The following is an 8004-nucleotide window of genomic DNA, read 5'->3' as shown; positions in this document are numbered from 1 at the left end:
ATGGCTTATACTCTAAGATCAAGAATCAACAAATGGGATCTCATAAAACTGCAAAGCGTCTGTAAGGCAAAGGACACTGTGGTTAGGACAAAATGGCAACCAACAGATTGGGAAAAGATCTTTACCAATCCTACAACAGATAGAGGCCTATATCCAAAATATACAAAGAACTCAAGAAGTTAGACTGCAGGGAAACAAATAACCCTATTAAAAAATGGGGTTCAGAGCTAAACAAAGAATTCACAGCTGAGGAATGCCGAATAGCTGAGAAACACCTAAAGAAATGTTCAACATCTTTAGTCATAAGGGAAATGCAAATCAAAACAACCCTGAGATTTCACCTCACACCAGTGAGAATGGCTAAGATCAAAAACTCAGGGGACAACAGATGCTGTAGAGGATGTGGAGGAAGAGGAACACTCCTCCATTGTTCGTGGGATTGCAAACTGGTACAACCATTCTGGAAATCAGTCTGGAGAATCCTCAGAAAATTGGACATTGAACTGCCTGAGGATCCAGCCATAGCACTCTTGGGCATATACCCAAAAGATGCCCCAACATATAAAAAAGACACGTGCTCCACTATGTTCATTGCAGCCTTATTTATAATAGCCAGAAGCTGGAAAGAACCCAGATGCCCTTCAACAGAGGAATGGATACAGAAAATGTGGTACATCTACACAATGGAATATTACTCAGCTATCAAAAACAACGACTTTATGAAATTCGTAGGCAAATGGTTGGAACTGGAAAACATCATCCTGAGTGAGCTAACCCAATCACAGAAAGACATACATGGTATGCACTCATTGATAAGTGGCTATTAGCCCAAATGCTTGAATTACCCTAGATGCCTAGAACAAAGGAAACTCAAGACGGAGTATCAAAATGTGAATGCTTCACTCCTTCTTTAAAAGGGGAACAAGAATACCCTTGGCAGGGAAGAGAGAGGCAAAGATTAAAACAGAGACTGAAGGAACACCCATTCAGAGTCTGCCCCACATGTGGCCGATACATATATAGCCACCCAATTAGACAAGATGGATGAAGCAAAGAAGTGCAGACCGACAGGAGCCAGAGGTAGATCGCTCCTGAGAGACATAGCCAGAATACAGCAAATACAGAGGCGAATGCCAGCAGCAAACCACTGAACTGAGAATAGGACCCCCGTTGAAGGAATCAGAGAAAGAACTGGAAGAGCTTGAAGGGGCTCGAGACCCCATAAGTACAACAATGCCAAGCAACCAGAGCTTCCAGGGACTAAGCCACTACCCAAAGACTATACATGGACTGACCCTGGACTCTGACCTCATAGGTAGCAATGCATGTCCTAGTAAGAGCACCAGTGGAAGGAGAAGCCCTGGGTCCTGCTAAGACTGAACCCCCAGTGAACTAGACTGGTGGGGGGAGGGCGGCAATGGGGGGAGGGTTGGGAGGGGACCACCCATAAGGAAGGGGAGGGGGGAGGGGGGATGTTTGCCCGGATACCGGGAAAGGGAATAACACTCGAAATGTATATAAGAAATACTCAAGTTAATAAAAAAAAAAAAGAACACCAAAACCAAGGGAAAAGTATATTTAAAAATAATGAATATAACAGGAAGCCATAATCACTATTCCTTAATATCTCTCAACATCAATGGCCTCGACTCCCCAATAAAAAGACATAGATTAACAAACTGGATATGCAATGAGGACCCTGCATTCTGCTGCCTACAGGAAACACACCTTAGAGACAAAGACAGACACTACCTCAGAGTGAAAGGCTGGAAATCAACTTTCCAAGCAAATGGTCTGAAGAAGCAAGCTGGAGTACCCATTCTAATATCAAATAAAATCGATTTTCAACTAAAAGTCATCAAAAAGGATAAGGAAGTACACTTCATATTCATCGAACGAAAAATAAACCAAGATGAACTCTCAATCCTAAATATCTATGCTCCAATACAAGGGCACCTACGTACATAAAAAACTTTACTAAAGCTCAAAGCACACATTGCACCTCACACATCATGGTACTTTCTCCAAAATTCATAGCTCTGAGTTCCTGCAGAAAGAAACAGGAGAGAGCATATGTCAGCAGCTTGCGACCACACCTAAAAGCTTTAGAACAAAAAGAAGCAAATACACCCAGGAGGAGTAGAAGGCAGGAAATAGTCAAACTCAGAGCTGAAATCAACCAAGTAGAAACAAAAAGGACCATAGAAAGAATCAACAGATCCAAAAGTTGGTTCTTTGAGAAAATCAACAAGATAGATAAACCTTAGCCAGACTAACGAGAGGACAAAGAGAGTGTGTCCAAATTAACAAAATCAGAAATGAAAAGGGAGACATAACTACAGAATCAGAGGTAATTCAAAAAATCATCAGATCCTGCTACAAAAGCCTATATTCAACAAAACGTGAAAATCTACAGGAAATGGACAATTTCCTAGACAGATACCAGGGACCAAAGTTACATCAGGAACAGATAAAACATTTAAACAACCCCAGAACTCCTAATGAAACAAAAGCAGTCATTAGAGTTCTCCCAACCAAAATGAACCCAGGTCCAGACAGGTTTAGTGCAGAATTCTATCAGACCTTCATAGAAGACTTCATACCAATACTATACAAACTATTCCACAAAATTGAAACAGACGGAGCACTACCAAATTCCTTCTATGAAGCCACAGTTACTCTTATACCTGAACCACACAGAGACCCAAGAAAGAAAGAGAACTTCAGACCAATTTCCCTTATGAATATCGATGCAAAAATATTCAATAAAATTCTGGCAAACCGAATCCAAGAGCACATCAAAACAATCATCCACCATGACCAAGTAAGCTTCATCCCAGGCATGCTGGGATGGTTTAATATACGGAAAACCATCAACGTGATCCATTATATACACAAACTGAAAGAACAAAACCACATGATCATTTCATTAGATGCTGAGAAAGCATTTGAGAAAATTCAACACCCCTTCGTGATAAAAGTACTGGAAAAAATAGGAATTCAAGGCCCATACCTGAACATAGTAAAAGCCACATACAGTGAACCAGTCTCTAACATTAAACTAAATGGAGAGAAACTTGAAGCAAACCTACTAAAATCAGGGACTAGACAAGGCTGCCCACTCTCTCCCTACTTATTCAATATAGTTCTTGAAGTTCTAGCCAGAGCAATCAGACAACAAAAGGAGATCAAGGGGATGCATATTGGAAAAGAAGAAGTCAAAATATCACTATTTGCAGATGATATGATAATATATTTAACTGATCCCAAAAGTTCCACCAGAGAATTACTAAAGCTGAGGAACACCTTCAGCGAAGTGGCTGGGTATAAAATTAACTCAAATAAATCAGTAGCCTTCCTCTACACAAAAGACAAACAAGCTGAGAAAGAAACAGGGAAACGACACCCTTCATAATAGTCCCAAGTAATATAAAATACCTCAGTGTGACTTTAACAAAGCAAGTAAAAGATCTGTACAATAAGAACTTCAAGCGAGCAGCTCTCTGCTCCCAAACCCCGTGGGAGAGAGACCCCACCGCCTGATCAGGTGGGCATTCCTGAGGCTGCAGAGCGGAGGAGACCACCAAGACTGCCCACCCCTGCCCACATCCCTGGCCCAAGAGGCAACTGTATAAGGCCTCTGGGTTCCCGTAGGGGAGGGCCTGGGAGCGGCAGGACCCCTGCGCCTGAGACACTGCCGGAACCTGAAGGAAACAGACGAGATAAACAGTTCTCTGCACCCAAATCCCGTGGGAGGGAGAGCTGAACCTTCAGAGAGGCGAACACGCCTGGGAAACCAGAAGAGACTGCACTCTGTGCACATCCAGGCGCCAGAGGAAAACACCAAACGCCATCTGGAACCCTGGTGCACGGAGGCTCCTGGAAAGAGCGGCGCAGATCTTCCCGGTTGCTGCCACAGCGGAGAGGACTTAGGCAGTACCCCACGAGCAAACTTGAGCCTTGGAACTGCAGGTAGGACCAACTTTTCCCCTGCAAGAAACCTGCCTGGTGAACTCAGGACACACAGAGGCAAAATTCCTCTAAGGCCGGGCACTTCCTGTGTTTACCGGAAGTCCCACACCGGCGGATCCCGGACCGCAGCAGCTCTCTGCTCCCAAACCCCGTGGGAGAGAGACCTCACCGCCTGATCAGGTGGGCACTCCTGAGGCTGCAGAGCGGAGGAGACCACCAACACTGCCCACCCCTGCCCACATCCCTGGCCCAAGAGGCAACTGTATAAGGCCTCTGGGTTCCCGTAGGGGAGGGCCCGGGAGCGGCAGGACCCCTGCGCCTGAGACACTGCCGAAACCTGAAGGAAACAGACCGGATAAACAGTTCTCTGCACCCAAATCCCGTGGGAGGGAGAGCTGAACCTTCAGAGAGGCGGACACGCCTGGGAAACCATAAGAGACTGCACTCTGTGCACATCCAGGCGCCAGAGGAAAACACCAAACGTCATCTGAAACCCTGGTGCACGGAGGCTCCCGGAAGGAGCGGCACAGATTTTCCCGGTTGCTGCCACAGCGGAGAGGACTTAGGCAGTACCCCACGAGCAAACTTGAGCCTTGGAACCACAGGTAGGACCAATTTTTCCCCTGCAAGAAACCTGCCTGGTGAACTCAAGACACAGGCCCACAGGAACAGCTGAAGACCTATAGAGAGGAAAAACTACACGCCCGAAAGCAGAACACTCTGTCCCCATAACTGGCTGAAAGAAAACAGGAAAACAGGTCTACAGCACTCCTGACACACAGGTTATAGGACAGTCTAGCCACTGTCAGAAATAGCAGAACAAACTAACACTAGAGATAATCTGATGGCGAGAGGCAAGCACAGGAACCCAAGCAACAGAAACCAAGACTACATGGCATCATCGGAGCCCAATTCTCCCACCAAAGCAAACACGGAATATCCAAACACACCAGAAAAGCAAGACCTAGTTTCAAAATCATATTTGATCATGATGCTGGAGGACTTCAAGAAAGACATAAAGAACTCCCTTAGAGAACAAGTAGAAGCCTACAGAGAGGAATCACAAAAATCCCTGAAAGAATTCCAGGAAAACACAATCAAACAGTTGAAGGAATTAAAAATGGAAATAGAAGCAATCAAGAAAGAACACATGGAAACAACCCTGGACATAGAAAATCAAAAGAAAAGACAAGGAGCTGTAGATACAAGCTTCACCAACAGAATTCAAGAGATGGAAGAGAGAATCTCGGGAGCAGAAGATTCCATAGAAATCATTGACTCAATTGTCAAAGATAATGTAAAGCGGAAAAAGCTACTGGTCCAAAACATACAGGAAATCCAGGACTCAATGAGAAGATCAAACCTAAGGATAATAGGTATAGAAGAGAGTGAAGACTCCCAGCTCAAAGGACCAGTAAATATCTTCAACAAAATCATAGAAGAAAACTTCCCTAACCTAAAAAAAGAGATACCCATAGGCATACAAGAAGCCTACAGAACTCCAAATAGATTGGACCAGAAAAGAAATACCTCCCGTCACATAATTGTCAAAACACCAAACGCACAAAATAAAGAAAGAATATTAAAAGCAGTAAGGGAAAAAGGTCAAGTAACATATAAAGGCAGACCTATCAGAATCACACAAGACTTTTCGCCAGAAACTATGAAGGCCAGAAGATCCTGGACAGATGTCATACAGACCCTAAGAGAACACAAATGCCAGCCCAGGTTACTGTATCCTGCAAAACTCTCAATTAACATAGATGGAGAAACCAAGATATTCCATGACAAAACCAAATTTACACAATATCTTTCTACAAATCCAGCACTACAAAGGATAATAAAGGGTAAAGCCCAACACAAGGAGGCAAGCTATACCCTAGAAGCAAGAAACTAATCATCTTGGCAACAAAACAAAGAGAATGAAAGCACACAAACATAACCTCACTTCCAAATATGAATATAACGGGAAGCAATAATCACTATTCCTTAATATCTCTCAATATCACTGGCCTCAACTCCCCAATAAAAAGACATAGATTAACAAACTGGATATGCAACGAGGACCCTGCATTCTGCTGCCTACAGGAAACACACCTCAGAGACAAAGACAGACATTACCTCAGAGTGAAAGGCTGGAAAACAATTTTCCAAGCAAATGGTCAGAAGAAGCAAGCTGGAGTAGCCATTCTAATATCAAATAAAATCAATTTTCAACTAAAAGTCATCAAAAAAGATAAGGAAGGACACTTCATATTCATCAACGGAAAAATCCACCAAGATGAAGTCTCAATCCTAAATATCTATGCCCCAAATACAAGGGCACCTACATATGTAAAAGAAACCTTACTAAAGCTCAAAACACACATTGCACCTCACACAATAATAGTGGGAGATTTCAACACCCCACTCTCATCAATGGACAGATCATGGAAACAGAAATTAAACAGAGATGTAGACAGACTAAGAGAAGTCATGAGCCAAATGGACTTAACGGATATTTATAGAACATTCTATCCTAAAGCAAAAGGATATACCTTCTTCTCAGCTCCTCATGGTACTTTCTCCAAAATTGACCATATAATTGGTCAAAAAACGGGCCTCAACAGGTACAGAAAGATAGAAATAATCCCATGCGTGCTATCGGACCACCACGGCCTAAAACTGGTCTTCAATAACAATAAGGGAAGAATGCCCACATATACGTGGAAATTGAACAATGCTCTACTCAATGATAACCTGGACAAGGAAGAAATTAAGAAAGAAATTAAAAACTTTTTAGAATTTAATGAAAATGAAGGTACAACATACCCAAACTTATGGGACACAATGAAAGCTGTGCTAAGAGGAAAACTCATAGCGCTTAGTGCATGCAGAAAGAAACAGGAAAGAGCATATGTCAGCAGCTTGACAGCACACCTAAAAGCTCTAGAACAAAAAGAAGCAAATACACCCAGGAGGAGTAGAAGGCAGGAAATAATCAAACTCAGAGCTGAAATCAACCAAGTAGAAACAAAAAGGACCATAGAAAGAATCAACAGAACCAAAAGTTGGTTCTTTGAGAAAATCAACAAGATAGATAAACCCTTAGCCAGACTAACGAGAGGACACAGAGAGTGCGTCCAAATTAACAAAATCAGAAATGAAAAGGGAGACATAAGTACAGATTCAGAGGAAATTCAAAAAATCATCAGATCTTACTATAAAAACCTATATTCAACAAAACTTGAAAATCTTCAGGAAATGGACAATTTCCTAGACAGATACCAGGTATCGAAGTTAAATCAGGAACAGATAAACCAGTTAAACAACCCCATAACTCCTAAGGAAATAGAAGCAGTCATTAAAGGTCTCCCAACCAAAAAGAGCCCAGGTCCAGACGGGTTTAGTGCAGAATTCTATCAAACCTTCATAGAAGACCTTATACCAATATTATCCAAACTATTCCACAAAATTGAAACAGATGGAGCCCTACCGAATTCCTTCTATGAAGCCACAATTACTCTTATACCTAAACCACACAAAGACACAACAAAGAAAGAGAACTTCAGACCAATTTCCCTTATGAATATCGACGCAAAAATACTCAATAAAATTCTGGCAAACCGAATTCAAGAGCACATCAAAACAATCATCCACCATGATCAAGTAGGCTTCATCCCAGGCATGCAGGGATGGTTTAATATAAGGAAAACCATCAACGTGATCCATCATATAAACAAACTGAAAGAACAGAACCACATGATCATTTCATTAGATGCTGAGAAAGCATTTGACAAAATTCAACACCCCTTCATGATAAAAGTCCTGGAAAGAATAGGTATTCAAGGCCCATACCTAAACATAGTAAAAGCCATATACAGCAAACCAGTTGCTAACATTAAACTAAATGGAGAGAAACTTGAAGCAATCCCACTAAAATCAGGGACTAGACAAGGCTGCCCACTCTTTCCCTACTTATTCAATATAGTTCTTGAAGTTCTAGCCAGAGCAATCAGACAACAAAAGGAGATCAAGGGGATACAGATCGGA

This window comes from Rattus norvegicus, chromosome 17, assembly GCF_021556685.1.
Source record: "Rattus norvegicus strain SHRSP/BbbUtx chromosome 17, alternate assembly SHRSP_T2T, whole genome shotgun sequence".
Taxonomy (NCBI): domain Eukaryota; kingdom Metazoa; phylum Chordata; class Mammalia; order Rodentia; family Muridae; genus Rattus; species Rattus norvegicus.
Note: the sequence above shows the minus strand (reverse complement) of the source record.